General features: G+C 46.7%; 2 protein-coding genes and 1 pseudogene across 2 annotated transcripts in view; 2 read left to right on the forward strand and 1 right to left on the reverse strand.

Annotated features, from left to right (window-relative positions):
- The window catches only part of LOC140204388 (uncharacterized), a 29,956-nt pseudogene extending 14,434 nt beyond the window's left edge, over positions 1-15,522 (forward strand).
- LOC140203808 (uncharacterized) overlaps positions 1-16,528 on the reverse strand; it is a 76,420-nt gene that overhangs the window by 32,381 nt on the left and 27,511 nt on the right. The gene's annotated exons all lie outside the window — the stretch shown is intronic.
- Positions 13,699-16,528, forward strand: part of LOC140203809 (uncharacterized) — a 76,024-nt gene continuing 73,194 nt past the window's right edge. The window contains exon 1 of the mRNA XM_072269897.1: positions 13,699-13,768. The gene's annotated coding sequence lies outside the window, so the exon portion shown is untranslated. The remainder of the gene's footprint in view (positions 13,769-16,528) is intronic.

Here is a 16,528-nt window from a genome sequence, read left to right on the forward strand (position 1 = left end):
CACCATAGCCCTGAACTCTTGGGTGAAAAACGGCCCTTCCCCGGGGTTATTTCGGCTGATGAGCAGCGGACCTGGCGCTATTTCTGTGGCGCATGCGTATCGCTGGTTCCGCGGCTGATAGACGGGTATCTGGTTCGTGGGGTGAGCTGGTTTCTGGTTTGCGGGGGGTTCTGGGTACAGGGACGGCCATCGGGGGCTGCAGGGCGTGATTTAGACCGCTCTCGGATGGGATGGAAGCAGTTAGGTCTCCCACACCAGCTCCAGTAGGGTAATCAAACCACTTCCCTGTCATACTCATTAACACTGACTTTGGTGAGCTTGTCACTGTCAATGGACTCCAGGGGGTGGAGTCACAGTAGTTAAAATGTCTCCAGGAGCGTCCGTGTAACCCTGTGGGACATGCTCAGAACCTAGAGCTGGACTGAGCCAGCTCAGAGATTGATGCAGCAATGGCCCATTCTGATACAGAAAGGAAGACAGAGAATTTCATCGTCAGTTCAGATGCCTGAACCTGGTTAAAAATGGGGAGCATTCCTCCAACTTGGGTTGAGCCGTGCTTTAACGCTGTGATGTCAGACTCATCACAGGGGTGAAAGTTATCTCATCTGAGTTGTTATCCTTCACGAATTGATGTTTTCTTTATACTTTGCAGGGCACAAAAGGCAAAGGATTTGAATACGTGAATCTGAAACAGAACAACACACTAGTTCCACCGTATGTTGTCATCAATCTTTGAATGTGGAGGAGGAGATACTTGAGAAAACAGCACACCATTTGTAGCAAAGAGAACTGGAACACATGCTCAGTGTAGGAGAGAGATTTGGATGAAGCAGCCTGGAGATAAACCTTGTAAATTCCATTGTAACGCCATATATCAGTGGTGGGACCTTGGAGCAGAAGGTGTATCTCAGCCCATCTAGAAACGTGCTTTGTGTATGAAATAAAGTTTTCTGGTTATACTCTGTGAAATCCACTGCAACTAAGTGCCTGCCAACCCACCAGCATCTGTTCACTGGAGATCAGATCTTCAACTGCATTGTCTGTGTGAAGGATTGACGTCTGACTTGATGAATTGACAGGGAATTGATAGGAAGATAATCGTTCGCCTGCTCTCGGTGTGGGAAGGGATTCGCTCACTCAGCCGACCTGCGGACACACTGGTGAATTTGCACTGGGGAGAGCCCGTTCACCTGCTCCGTGTGAGGGAGGGGCTGTACTCAGGAATCCAGCCTGAAGATACATCAGCAAGTTCACATCATAGTGACATTGTTCAGACAACGCTAAGCAATTCATTCTGTCATCCGAGCTGAAAATCCATCAGAAAATTCACAACGGTGAGAGGCTGTTCACCTGCTCTGTGTGTGGGAAGACAGTCACTTGATCATTCAACTTACTGACACACCAGCGAGCTCACACGAGAGAGAGAGAGAGGAGAGACTATTCAACTCTTCCGTGTGTGGGACGGGATTCACTCGTTCATCCCATGTGATGAGTCACCCCCTAATGCACTGCAGGGAGAGGCCGTTCATCTGCTCAGACTGTGGGAAGGGATTCACTTGCTCATCCAACTTAACCAGGCACCAGCGAGTTCACTCTGGGGAGAAGCCGTTCACCTGCTCACTCTGTGGGAAGAGATTCACTCGGTCGGCTAATCTCCTGGCACACCAGAGGCTTCACACTGGGGAGAGGCCGTTCACCTGTTCAGACTGTGGGAAGGGATACATTGACTCATCTCACCTGAACGCACACCAGCGGGTTCACACGGGGGAAAAACCATTCACCTGTTCCGTGTGTGGGAAGGCATTCACTTACTCATCTCTATTGAGAAGACACCAGCGAGTTCACTCTGGGGAGAGGCCGTTCACCTGCTCAGACTGTGGGAAGGCATTTACCCAGTCATCTGAGTTGAAAGTACACCGGCGTGTGCACAGTGGAGAGAGACCATATATCTGCTCTGTTTGTGGGAAGCGATGTATTCGATCATCTGACCTGTTGAGGCACAAGCGAATTCACACGGTAGAGAGGCCATTCACCTGCTCTGAATGTGGGAAGGGATTCAGTCTGTCGTCTAACCTACTAGTACACCAGGCACTTCACACTGGGGAGAGGCCATTCACCTGCTCAGTGTGTGGGAAGGGATTCGCTCACTCGTCCTATCTGATAAGTCACCAGCGGGTTCACACTGAAGAGAGGCCGTTCACCTGCTTAGAATGTGGGAAGAAATTTATTCGGTCTTCTCATCTACTGGCACACCAGAGACTTCACACTGGGGAGAGGCCGTTCACCTGTTCGGACTGTGGGAAGGGATTCACTGAATCGTCTCACCTGCAGGTGCATCAGCGGGTCCACACAGGAGAAAAACCATTCACCTGCTCAGACTGTGGGAAGGCGTTTATCCAGTCATCTCACTTGCAAGTACACCAGGCGCTTCACACTGGGGAGAGGCCATTCACCTGCTCAGTGTGTGGGAAGGGATTCACTCACTCGTACTATCTGATAAGTCATCAGCGGGTTCACACCAGAGAGAGGCAGTTCACCTGCTTAGAATGTGGGAAGGGATTCACTCGGTCATCCAATCTACTGGCGCACCAGCGAGTTCACACTGGGGAGAGGCCGTTCACATGCTCAGTGTGTGGGAAGGGATTCACTCACTCGTCCTATCTGATCAGTCATCAGCGGGTTCACACTGGAGAGAAGCCGTTCACCTGCTTAGAATGCGGGAAGGGATTCACTCGGTCGTCTAATCTACTGGCACACCAGAGACTTCACACTGGGGAGAAGCCATTCACCTGATAAATTGTGGGAAGTGATTTACTGAACAGTCACATTTGAACACACACCAGTGAGGTCACACAGGAGAGAAACCATTCACCTGTTCTTTGTCTGGGAAGGGATTCACTCATTCATTCTGAAGTGTTAAGAGACAAAGGACTTCACTCTGGGGAGAAGCCATTCACCTGCCCCATCTGTGGGAAGGGATTCATCCAATCAGCTGGACTGCTGAAACACCAGCGGGTTCACAGTGGGGAAGCCTGTTCACCTGTTGTGAATGTGGGAAGGGATTCACTCAGTTACACCACATTGTGAAGTATTCAGAGGGTTTACACTGAGAGGCTGCATCCCTGACCTGTGTGAGTAAAGAGGTTTACTCGTTCATCCTACCTGCTGATTGTGGGGAGGCATGTACGGCGTCTTCTCACCTGTAGACACCATCATGCTCACAGTGGCCAGGGACCACTCGTCTGCTCTGTGTGGCCGGGGTTCACTCGTTCAGCCCACAGGCAGAAACACCAGTGGGTTCACAGTGGGAAGAGGGCATTCACCTGTTGTGTGTGTGGGAGGGATACACTCTGCCATCCGGCCTGAAGATACGTCTGCGAGTTCCCATTGCAGAGTGACTGTACACCTGATCGGACTCTGGGTAGCGATTCCTTGAGATCTCCAACCTCAGGACACATAAGTGAGTTCACACTGGAGAGGGGTTATCCGTCTGGTCTCCGTGTGGGAAAGAATTCATTCAGTTGTTTCAGCCTCTAAGCACCAGCGAGTTGGCACAAGGGAGTAGCTGTTCACCTGTTCTGAGTGTGGGAAGGGTTTAATTCAGTTAACCCACCTTGTGAGGCTCCATTAAGTTTACACTAAGGTGAGGCCACACTTCTGTCCTGAATGAGCAAAGAAATTTACTCAGTTGCCCCTCCTGATGAGACTCCAGCAACTTCACATCAAGGAGAAGGTTCACATAAGCTGTCTGTTATATGTTTAGGTATCACGGCAGCTGGATCTAGTTTCAAGCTACTGAATGATTCTGCACGTCAGATTCTGCTGTTATGGCAACTGCTGATCACACCCAGGACTGAACTGAGCATTGGAGGGGTTTGTTCTGCTGCTGTCAGCAGTAAATGAGACTGGTGTTTGACGTTGTAGATCTGTGACAAATAAATCAGTTGCATTTCACATTGTTGTGGAAACACTAACTGAGAACACCCAGAGTGACCTTGAGTTGTGTTTTAGGAGTTTATTAACATGATATCATGGGGAGCCTGCAGCAGTCTCCACCACCACAGGAACTCTGAATTTTAGTTATATAGAGCTCATATTATACAGCAACTTCACATAGCTTTGGCATCCCACGGTCAGCACCCGATCAATCGCTTAAAAGACATGTCGATTATCCCTAAGCGCGAGTCTAACAGTTCTTCCTGCTTCCTGGTATCAGTACTCATAATTTACCCTGAGACGCATCCTCCCTTCTGGTTCCAGAGGCCTAGTATCTTACTATTTCCTGGTTCCTGGTAATGCGCTTATCGTCCAAGGTTATTCTTGACACACATCAGCAGTCTTAAGCCCAGCTACTCCAGAATGGGCAAGTATCCAATCACACACTAGTTTTAACTCTTTCTACTACAAATCCCTCCTTGTTGATCTTTCTGATCAACACTTAAAGATTTGTACTCCCTTCTTTCTGAAAAGGGGCTCATAACCCACTGGGTAAAGGCGCATCTTTAAACATTCCTCTTCATCGTAACTGTCCTCTTCTTCCCCGTCTCCCATGATGTGAAGTTGCACAGACCCAGCGAATGCATAGTTGTATGACACAATGAACTACCATCGCTAAGCAGACCAGGGCAATGAGACCGTAAAAGGGGGGCTGTAACAGGGAAAATATTCCTTCTAACACTGATTTACACCACCTAAGTAAATCCCGGCCTTCTGGAGGAGCTTGAGAGTTCAGTTTATGTATTTCATCTCACAAATGGGTCATATTTTCTGAAGCATTGAGTATATGTGCAACATTCTTTCCCGACTAAAGCACACACCCCTCATTCCCTGGCTAATACATAGTCTCGGGCCATCCTGTTCTGTAAGGACACCAGTGGAAGATTTTGCATTTCCTGGTTCAGAATGGCAAATCCCTCTATAGTCTCGCTGGCCAACTGTTCTAGTTCTAAACTTATTTTGTCTATTATATGGCATTATTTACGGTACCCCACCAAGGGAATAATCCTGCCAAAATCTTACTCCCAGCGGAAATCTGAAAAGCACATCTAGTTTGTGAGTGTAGGTGATCTGCATGAGAAACATTGAGTGGTGGGACTATAGTTGTAACAGAGGCAGACAATTTCCCCAAATAGCAGCAGCCAGCCCATTACCTAGGGAGCCACCGATATGCCCTAGACCCACAAATCCAGCTTACCCCGGGCACCCCATATATTCCCATTGCCGTCCATATACTATACAGGTGGTGAACCGTAACTTTGGTCTAATTTTTACTTGTCCAATACTCTCTGCTGGTCACATTGTCGGGTTGATCGGGTCACTGCATTAGAGGTGCGATGGACGTATTACGCAAGGAAAACCCTAACCAGTTGTTCTTAGACCCTGGTCCAGAACACAAACAGATCGGAGCCAGGGCTACACGTGTTTTTACATACACCTCTCTTGCCACAGTGGTGGTGTTGAAGCTATTATCTAAGGCCCAAGCTTGGAGACAACAGGGGAGCTCAGTGCTGTGAAGTTCGTGGTAGCACTGCCCCATAACTTAACACTATTCTTTATCAAGCAACACACATCAAAGTTACTGGTGAGCGCAGCAGGCCAGGCAGCATCTCTAGGAAGAGGTACAGTGGACATTTTCAGGCCGAGACCTGACGAAGGGTCTCGGCCTGAAACATCGACTGTACCTCTTCCTGGAGATGCTGCCTGGCCTGCTGCGTTCACCAGCAACTTTGATGTGTGTTGCTTGAATTTCCAGCATCTGCAGAATTCCTGTTGTTGTTTACTATTCTTTATTGCTGATTTGACGTATCAATTCTATTAAAATGAATATTTTGCCTAAATCTTTATATTTATTTCAAGCCCTACCTGCTTGTATTCCTAAATCCTTTTTTGACTCTTTAGACTCGATTATATCTTCTTACTTATGGAAGAATAAAAACCTCCAATTAAACAAAGTTCATCTTCAGAAAACGAAAAAAAAAGATGGGGGATTAGCCCTACCTAATTTTAGGTTTTACTACTGGGCATTCAACATACACTATCTTACATTTTGGTTATATTATATTAATCGTGAAGACCGTCCAGTTTGGGTTGCTTCAGAAGTTAATTCTGTTAATAAATTTTCTATTATTTCTCTTCTTGGTTCTTCAATTCCTCTATCCTTAACTGATAATTATGCAGTTAAACATTCTTTGAGGATTTGGTTACAATTTAGAAAATCCTTTGGGTTATTTGGTTTTTACTCTCTAGTCCCATTTTTTCTAATTATTTTTTTAAACCTTCTTTGACTGATGTAGTTTTTAAAGAGTGGAATAGACTAGGTGTTAAATGTTTTCAGGATCTGTGTGGAGATAGTCTTTCCTCATATGATCAATTATAATCTTCATAAAACTCACTTTTTTAAATATTTACAAATTAGAGACTTCTTGCGTTCTCAACTTCATACATTTCCTAAATGTCCAGATAAGAACTTAATTGATACAATTTTTACTCTGAAACCTTTTCATAATGGATCTATTTCTAATATTTATAGTATGTTGTTGGCAATGAGAAACATTCCGTTAGACAAATTTAAAAACCTCTGGGAACAAGATCTACAGATTTCAATTGATGAGGATACTTGGAATGAAATTTTTAAACTTGTTCACACCTCTTCGTTATGTGCCCGTCGCTCTCTTTTACAATTTAAAGTGGTCATGGAGCCTATATGACTAAAGATAAGCTCTCTCGTTTCTACTCAGATGTTTCTCCATACTGTAATAGGTGTAATGTCGAAGAGGCCCCTCTAATTCATATGTTTTGGTCCTGCCCACGGCTTGATAAATTTTGGAAAGAAGTATTTCAAACTTTCTCGGAGCTTTTTAAAGTAAATTTTAAACCCAACCCTTTGACTGCCTTGTTTGGTATTGTTGGAGGAAATGATTTTATTCTTAAGCCGAATGATATGCCATATTTTTTAATTTCTCTTTTAGCCAGTAGAGTTTTGTTACTTAAATGGAAAGATATGGCTCCGCCTTCTCATGCTCATTGGTTGATTGATGTTATGTCATGTTTAAATCTAGAGAAGCTTAGGTGTTCTATTTCTATACCTAGACAAGATTTTTTCACATTATCAGGACCCTTCTGGAACTACTTTTACAATCTTCGACTTGATCGGCAATGATGATGGCTATTATATGTTTGAACTTATGACTTTATGTCAGAGATTTTTTTTATTTTCTTTTAACCAAACAGGGTTATGATTTTGCTTTAGATTAGAATAAAATTTACCTTTTCAATATTATGGTTAATTTACTATACATAGATGTGGGGCATTTCAACCTTGTTTTTGTTTCCATAATATCATAATGTATTTTGTATTCATTTATGTAGTAATTAATAAAAAGTAATTGAAAAAGAACACTGTTCAAGACCAGATACTTTTACGGAGTCGAGACAATTTCGAGAAAACACACTGCCTGAAATAGTTTAGGCCCGTAATCCTACCAATATACATAGCAAGGATTCTCTTCTAACTGGCAGGGGTTTAATCTATGCAGGACTCTGCGCGGAATGGGGAACTGCCATGCAAACCTAGTTTGTTAAATTAAATTTGCACGGTAGGCCGTATAATTAGCAAACTGCCATAATGTATTGTATAAGTGTGAGTGGCCCTGTCTTTCCTTCATACTCTCCAAAATTCTTCTCCACTTCCCTATTTCTTTGTAATTACCCTCTGGCGCTTAATACAATTTCTTTGTATTTACCCTCTGGCACTTAATCAATTCTACCCCCAATATGATTATTATCACTACTACCTTCATGTTATTCCTCTATTGAGTATATATTTTGTTAATAATCACAGTCTCTATATGTAACATGAGCTACAAGTTAGAATACATTTTCTTTTCCAGTCTCTTAATACGCTCGGTTCTTAGTTCTCAGCGCTGTTCCTCCCTTTCCGGGAAGACATCACTTGTTAAGCATTTATTTCATCCTCATCGTGGTGCAACTTGCACCTGCGAGCATGTATCCGATCAGGTTTCCCCTTCACCTTAACGGCTGTACGGGTCGTCAGCAGCACTGGGTAGGGGCCTTTCCACCTGGGAGAGAAAGAATCTTCATTCATTGGTCTCACATATATTGTATCTCCCAGCTTAACAGATGCATGTTACCTGCAGTTAAAGGTGCCTGGGCCTGCCGGACCCTTTCATACAATTTCCCTGGCTCCTGACTTGTGCATATTTCGGTGTCTTCTCATAATTCCATATTGGCGCTACCTTTTCTGGGGTCATGGGAGGCTTAGTTCCTGTTGTCATAGGCCGCCCCATCAAAATTTCATGAGGGGTAAGTCCTGTATTTCTATTCTGATTTCGCAGAGTGTACAACACTAAGGGTAATGCCTCTGGCCATCTGAGGTTGTTTTGCTGATAAACTTTAGTTAAAGCTGCTTTTATTTCCCCATTTACTCTTTCCACCATACCTAAGGACAGGGGCTGGTTGGGGATATGCAATTTCCACTGGAACCCCAATGCTTCCTTAAGGCCCTGCATTCGTTTATTTGTAAAATAGGTTCCCCTATCGCCGTTTATCCCACGGAGAATTCCAAACATAGGTGTAATTTCTTGCACCAATATGTTCACCTGTTCACTTGGTAGCAGACCCAAATGCAAGACACGGACACTGAAGTACAAGGAAAAGGACCTGACTAGAGTAGGGACGTGACAGGATACAGACAAGGAGTAGGGACAGGAATGCAGACTAGGGCTTGGACCCCGAGCCAGAGACTGGACAAGGACCCAGACCTGGGTCTTGCCTCAGGCTCGGGCCCCAGAACCAGGCATGGACATGACATGACTGCAGGACTGGAGACTGGGGTCTTGAGGCTTGTGGCTTGGAGACAGGCTTGGGGTCTTGGTTTTGAGGTTTGAACTTGGAGACAGGCTGGGGTCTTAGTCTTGAGGCCTAGGGTACTTTGAGGCTCAGAGACTGGGCAAGGACCCAAAACCTGGGACTTGACTCCGGCTCAGACTCCAGAACTAGACGAGGACAAGACGAGGCTACAGGACTGGACATGGCTTGGGTGTGGAACTCCTGGGTGGGGCGAGACACAAGGAGAGGTAAAGGCACATGGACAGGACTCGGATAGGACTGGACTAGGCACGGACTGGACGAGGGCCTTCAGGAGCATGGAGCCTTGGACTAGAAGAGATAGGAGCATGGAACACAGAGCCGGAACCCCTCCTTGGAAACAGGACGTAGGTCCGGGACTCATACACAGAAAGCTGAACATGACGAGAAGGATCCCAACACAAGGTGGTGGCAAATGCCGGACCCACCTAGCGAAGGCATGGACACAGACAGACAATTCCACCTAACCAGGCTCCGGTCTTGCTCCGGCAGTGAAAGTTCACTGATACAGGCGGGGTACCCAGCCTAGGTGTGCAGGCAGAGAGTCAGGCGAGGGGGGAAAGACAGGGAGGGGAACAGAACAGTCCAGCAGGGAATCCCTGCTTTGCAGAGGTATTTACGTCTCAGCTCCAAAACGAGAAACATGGGCCCACAACAGAAACTGGGGAAAACCAGGAACCCCGGAACAAGGAACCATGGACCGGACCGTGAACCCGAACACGGACTTCAGGGACCGGACTATGACATCCCCACATTTCTTGCATCATCACTCCTAGTTGGATAGGCCTCCACCCATCTGGAAAACATGTCTACTATTACCAATATATACCTAAACCCCCTTCCAGCAGGCATATGTACAAAGTCAATTTGGATATTCTCAAAAGGCATTGCCATTAGCAGGCGTCTTTCCTCTGTTGTTTTGCTGACAAACTGAACAAGTTTGTGCTACCTTCCCGATAGTTACTCTGATCCCTGGGGCGTACCACTGATGACATGCTGCATCCCTCCTTTGCACATGTGAGCCAGGGGCAAAAATAAAAATAAACTACTACTCAGCTGTCTGGGTGGTGCCATATCCCGGTGTCCTGGTAGCATCTGGATTTTCTCCAGATACATTTCCCTTGCTGTGAGGCAAAATTTTGGGCTTCCTGCAACTACTGATCATCAATACACACAGGGAGCTCCTTCCCTCCCGGTTCAACCTGAGAGGCTTGTAGCACGGGCCTGTTTTGCTACCATGTCTGGAAACCGATTTCCCTTGTATTATTATTAGATTATGAGGACACTCAGTCCTCGTTTATTGTCATTTAGAAATGCATGCATTAAAAAATGATACAATGTTCCTCCAGAGTGATATCACAAGAAAACACAAGACAAACCAAGACTAAAACTGACAAAACCACATAATTATAGCATATAGTTACAACAGTGCAAAGCAATATCATAATTTGATAAAGAGCAGACCATGGGCACAGTAAAAAAAAAGTCTCAAAGTCCCGATAGACTCATCATCTCATGCAGGAAGCAGAAGGGAGAAACTCTCCTCACCATGAATCTCCAAGCACCGCAAACTTGCCGATGCAGCACCATTGGGAGGACCCGACCGCAGCGGACCCTGAGTCCGTCTGAAAACGTGAAGCTTCTCCAAGCACCATCCTCTGCCGAGCGCTTCGACCCTGCCCCAGCCACCGAGCAACAAGCAAAGCCGAGGATTCGGGGCCTTCTCCTCCGGAGATTCTCGATCACACAGTAGCAGCAGCAGTGAAGCAGGCATTTCAGAAGTTTCACCAGATGTTCCTCCGTGCTCTCACGTCTGTCTCCATCAAATCAGGATTGTGCACAGCACCCTACTTGACAAATAACAGGCATCAGCACCGGAGTGGCCGCTGCGAGCTGGCGCGCTCATCCTCGGCTGAGCTGTGTGCCTTGTGCTTAATTATTGCTAAAGCCTGTGACAACTGTATAGCTACTAAAAGTTTCAGTACTAAGGGGCGTGTTTAAATGTTTTCCCCGACGAGGTGATAAATCCTCTATTTTTCCACAATCGTGTGCTACCCCAAACGCATAACGTGAGTCGGTACAAACACTGGCAGCTTTTCCTTCGGCCAAAATGCTAGCAGGGGTAACAACTTAGAGTTCTGCTGCCTGCGCTGATGTTCCTATTGTCAAGGCATAAGTTTCTACTACCTCATGGGGAGTTACTGTAGCATATACTGCCAGCTACAGATTATCTCTTGGGCGGTGTGAAGAGCCGTTGGTGAAAATAAATGTAAACACGAAGAATTCTGCGGATGCTGGAAATTCAAACAACACACATGAAAATTGCGGGTGAACGCAGCAGGCCAGGCCGCATCTCTAGGAAGAGGTACAGTCAACGTTTCGGGCCGAGACCCTTCGTCAGGACTAACTGAAAGGAGAGATAGTAAGAGATTTGAAAGTGGGAGGGGGAGGGGGAGATCCGAAATAATAGGAGAAGACAGGAGGGGGAGGGATGGAGCCAAGAGCTGGACAGGTGATTGGCAAAAGGGATATGAGAGGATCATGGGACAGGAGGCCCAGGGAGAAGGAAAAGGGGGATAGGGGGAAAAACCCAGAGGATGGGCAATGGGTATAGTCAGAGGGACAGAGGAAGAAAAAGAAGAGAGAGAAAGAATGTGTGTATATAAATAAATAACAGATGGGGTACGAGGGGGATGTGGGGCATTAGCGGAAGTTAGAGAAGTCAATGTTCATGCCATCAGGTTGGAGGCTACCCAGATGGAATATAAGGTTTTGTTCCTCCAACCTGAGTGTGGCTTCATCTTTACAGTAGAGGAGGCCGTGGATAGACATATCAGAATGGGAATGGGATGTGGAATTAAAATGTGTGGCCACTGGGAGATCCTGCTTTCTCTGGTGGACACAACACCTCATATTCTGCCCGGGTCGCCTCCAACTTGATGGCGTGAACATCAAATGTCTCCAGCTTCCTTTTTCTTTAGTTCCCCACTCTGGACTGCCTTTTACCTCTTCCCTTCTCCTCGCCTGCCTATCACCTCCCTTGGTGCCTCACTTCTTCCTTTTCTCCCATGGTCAACTCCCCTCTCCTGACAAATTCCTTCTTCTCCAGTTCTTTACCTCTCCCACCTCCCAGATTCTTACTTCATCCTATCTCCCCAACCCACCTGACTTCATTTATCACTTCCTAGATTGGATTTTCCCCTCACCTCCCCCTCTCGCCCCCACACACTTCTTAACCTGCTACACCCGCCCTTCCTTTCCAATCTTGATGAAGGGTCTCGTCCCGAGACGTCAACCATTCATTCATAGATGCTGTCTGACTTGCTGAGTTTGTCCAGTATTTCATGTATTTTGCTTATATTTGCAGCATCTGGCGAATCTCATGTCTTTTGTATGTATTTTTTTAAGTGGATTAGATGTTGACTATCGACACACAGAATGACAGATGACACTGATCAGATTCTTTAGGGGAGCTTGCTGCGATCTCCATATAAAAACATTTTGACTGAATTTGAGGCCTGTTGCAGAGCGGACAAGTGCTTGCAGACAGTTTTATTGGCGTGACTTTCTTTTAACCCAGAGAGAGCCACGTTCACAATTCACTGAGCGGGCAAGGATCAAGTGCGCAGGCGCGGGGGCTGTCGTAAATAATCCCGTAAATCGTGCATCCGGTCAGCGGACAAAAGGCTCGAGCGTCGGCGGCAGGTAGGTGCGGGGCTCCGGGTGGGATATCAACAGGCCTGGTCTCCGCTCCCTAGCTGACAATTGTAGCGAGCGCAGGACACACCGTGGCCCCGCATCCCGGTATTTCCTCCTTCTCTCAGCCCCAGGATGTGTACCCGGTTCCGGGGAGCTTTCCGCTGATGAGCGAGCGAAGCTGCTGGCGCCATGTCTGTTGCGCATGCGTATCGTTCGGCCCGTGATGGATAGGCAGGTATCTGGATCGTGAGGGTTTCTGGGTACGGAGGCAACCATAGTTTCCACTTTGCCCGACAGACTGTAGGCCTTGTTTGGAAGCTCAAACGAAGGGACTAGGGTGGATGCATCTCCCAGACTTCTGAGCTCCAGCTATCTAAATCCAAAGAGTAGGAATTCGGAACGAAAACGTAACTCAGATAATCTCCTTGGAAGGGGAATGGTTAGAGTAATTTGAAAGCCTCTTGGATCAGCCATGTTATATCAGGTACTTCTAGTAGTGCTGTGGGTCTTGAACCAGAACTTGAAATAATACCAATAGAGAGGGACAAACTGAGCCAAGTCACAGATTGATGACAGGTAGAAATGGCCCATTCCGATACAGACAGAAAAACAGAACATTTGAAGGTCAGTCCTGTTGCCTGATCCGTGCCCAGTTATAAAGTGAATTGTTCCTCAAACTTTGCATTAAACTCTGCTGTAAGAGTGTGATGTCAGAGCCCACCATAGAGACTAAAATTAATTCTTCTGAAATGTTGTCCTTCACCCATTGATATATTTTTAAAATCTTTTTATAGGTAAGAAGTGGCTAATCACTTCTGGATGGGAATGTCAAACGCAGTCGGTGCACTCTGCTGATAGACAAGGGAGAGGCCATACATCTGCTTTGAATGTGGGAAGACATTCACTCGGTCATCCCACCTACAGACACACTAGTCAATTCATACTAGGGAGAGGCGATTCACCTGCTCAGACTGTGGGAAAGGATTTGATCAGTCGTTCCACCTACAGTCACCCCGAGGAGAGGCCGTTCAGCTGCTCGGACACTGAGAAGGGTTTACTCTGACGTACCACCTACAGTGACACCAGTAGGTTCACACTGTGGAAATGCCGTACACCTGCTCAGACTGTGGGAAGGGATTTCCTCACCCATCTTACCTGGAAAGGCATCAACGTGTTCACACAGGTGAGCGGCCTTTCACCTGTTCAGACTGTGGGAAGGCATTCACTCAGTCGTCCAGCCTACAGGCACATCAGCGAGTTCACACTGGGGAGAGGCCGTTCACCTGCTCAGACTGTGGGAAGGGATTCACTCGGTCATCTGACCTCCTGGCACACCAGTCAGGTCACACTGGGGAGAGACCGTTCACCTGCTCAGACTGTGGGAGGGGATTTAATCGGTCATCCAACCTCCGGAAGCACCAGTTTGTTCACACCGGGGAGAGGCCGTTCACCTGCCCAGATTGTGGGAAGGGATTCACTTGGTCAGCTAACTTACTGGCACACCGGTCAATTCACACCAGAGAGAGGCCGTACACCTGCTCAGACTGTGGGAAGGGATTCACTGAGTCATCTCATCTGAAGGTACATCAGCGAGTTCACACTGGGGAGAGGCCGTACATCTGCTCTGAATGTGGGAAGGGCTTCACTCGGACATGTGACTTACTAGCACACCAGAGAGTTCACACCGGGGAGAGGCCGTTCCACTGCTCAGACTGTGGGAAGAGATATACTCACGCATTTCATCTAAAGGTACACCAGCGAATTCACACTGGGGAGAGGCCATACACCTGCTCTGAATGTGGGAAGGGATTCACAACGTCATTCGCCCTAAGATCACATCAGCGGGTTCACAGTGGGGAGAGGCCATTCGTCTGCTCTGAATGTGGGAAGGGATTCACTTGGTCGTCCAACCTGATAAGACACCAGAGAGTTCACAGGGTTGAGGGGCCATTGAATTCGTCTGTGTTTGGGAAATGATTCACTCACTCACCCAACCTTGGTAGTGAGTGAACACTATTGAGTTCACACTCGGGGGGGGGGGGGTGGAGTTTAAACAAGCTGCATGTTGGATATTTCACCGTCACAGTTGCTAAATCCAGAGCAAGTTGAAATGGGACAGTTGGGTGTCGAACTCTGCAATTATTGCTGCTGCTCAGCATCCAGTGCCCCATCCTGGTCACTGGGCTTGGGAGGAGTTTCTTCTGAAGAGGTTCAACAGCGGGAAGTCCTGCTTTCGGCGGATGGCGCGGGGCTGCTCTACGAAACCCCCCCCCACCCCAATTTACGACAGGCCTCCTCAACGTAGAGCAAAGCCGGATTGGGAGCACGGGACACAACAGACTATCCCAGCGAACTCGCGGGTGGAGTGTTGTCTTACCTGTTAGGACTGCACACATTTAGCGCGGGAAATCACGTGGCTGCAGCTCACGTTACCGGGTAGAATTGCAATCGGCCCATAACGGAGTGTTAACCATTTAAACCAGTTGGGTACTAAAAGGGAGCATCCATCCTCCGGAGCGAGGTAATCGACAGACCGAAAAACGCACAGAAGGACAGGGAGGGGCACACACACAGGGAGAGAGACACAGAGAGGGACTGTTACGTACAGAGTAAAATAGCTGGAGTTGTTTAGAACGTTTGTACAACCGTGTTTATTAGGTGCATCAAAAAAAACTTACAAACGTAAATAGCAAAAACTGCCAGTATTTACAACATAACCTGGAGCCTTTTATTGTGTTTTCTGGTAGTTATGTTCAGAGTGAATTCTTTGCAGCTCACTCTCTCTCTCTCCCACTGAGAGCGACAAGTCCTGTTTATTAGGCATCGGGATATACCATCTTTAATTACCCACAAGCTTAGCAAGGCTGCACATGAATAAGAATTTGATGTACTCCCTAATGTTGTTACAATTATATTACAAAATAAACTGAACTATCTAACTGAAATACAGTACAGAAACTATATATATATATATATATGTGTGTGTGTGTATGTACATATTTACATATCACCATTACTAAAAGAATGGATATTCATTCTTGCGTGGCGGGAAGGACACAAAGCCAAGTCCTTTAGAACTCATTGTTAGAATATACCCGGGGGTGGGGGGACATTAAAATGCACACACTCAGTGCGAAACCGCACAATACCAAGTTATTGTGTGTGTGTGTGTGAATGTGCGTGTGTACGGAGTGCGGTAACCGAGTGCTCTCTGTCATGGGACACGTGCGCCCACACACACAAAGGCATGAAAACAAATAAATATAAACAGGTAGAGATGAACTCAGAGAGAGGGAGTTCAAAGTACATTTATTATCAAAGTAAATATATATAGACACACACAACCCTGAGATTCATTTTCCTGCGGGCATACTCAGCAAATAGTCATAGTCATACTTTATTGATCCCGGGGGAAATTGGGTTTCGTTACAGTTGCACCATAAATAATAAATAGTAATAAAACCATAAATAGTTAAATAGTAATATGTAAATTATGCCAGGAAATAAGTCCAGGACCAGCCTATTGGCTCAGGATGTCTGACCCTCCAAGGGAGGAGTTGTTAAGTTTGATGGCCACAGGCAGGAATGACTTCCTAAGACGCTCTGTGTTGCATCTCGGTGGAATGAATCTCTGGCTGAATGTACTCCTGTGCCCACCCAGTACAGTATGTAGTGGATGGGAGACATTGTCCAAGATGGCATGCAACTTGGACAGCATCCTCCTTTCAGACATCACCGTCTGAGAGTCCAGTTCCATCCCCACAACATCACTGGCCTTACGAATGAGTTTGTTGATTCTGTTGGTGTCTGCTACCCTCAGCCTGCTGCCCCAGCACACAACAGCAAATATGATTGCACTGGCCACCACAGACTCGTAGAGCGTCCTCAGCATCGTCCGGCAGATGTTAAAGGACCTCAGTCTCCTCAGGAAATAGAGACGGCT

This window comes from Mobula birostris, chromosome 10, assembly GCF_030028105.1.
Source record: "Mobula birostris isolate sMobBir1 chromosome 10, sMobBir1.hap1, whole genome shotgun sequence".
NCBI lineage: Eukaryota > Metazoa > Chordata > Chondrichthyes > Myliobatiformes > Myliobatidae > Mobula > Mobula birostris.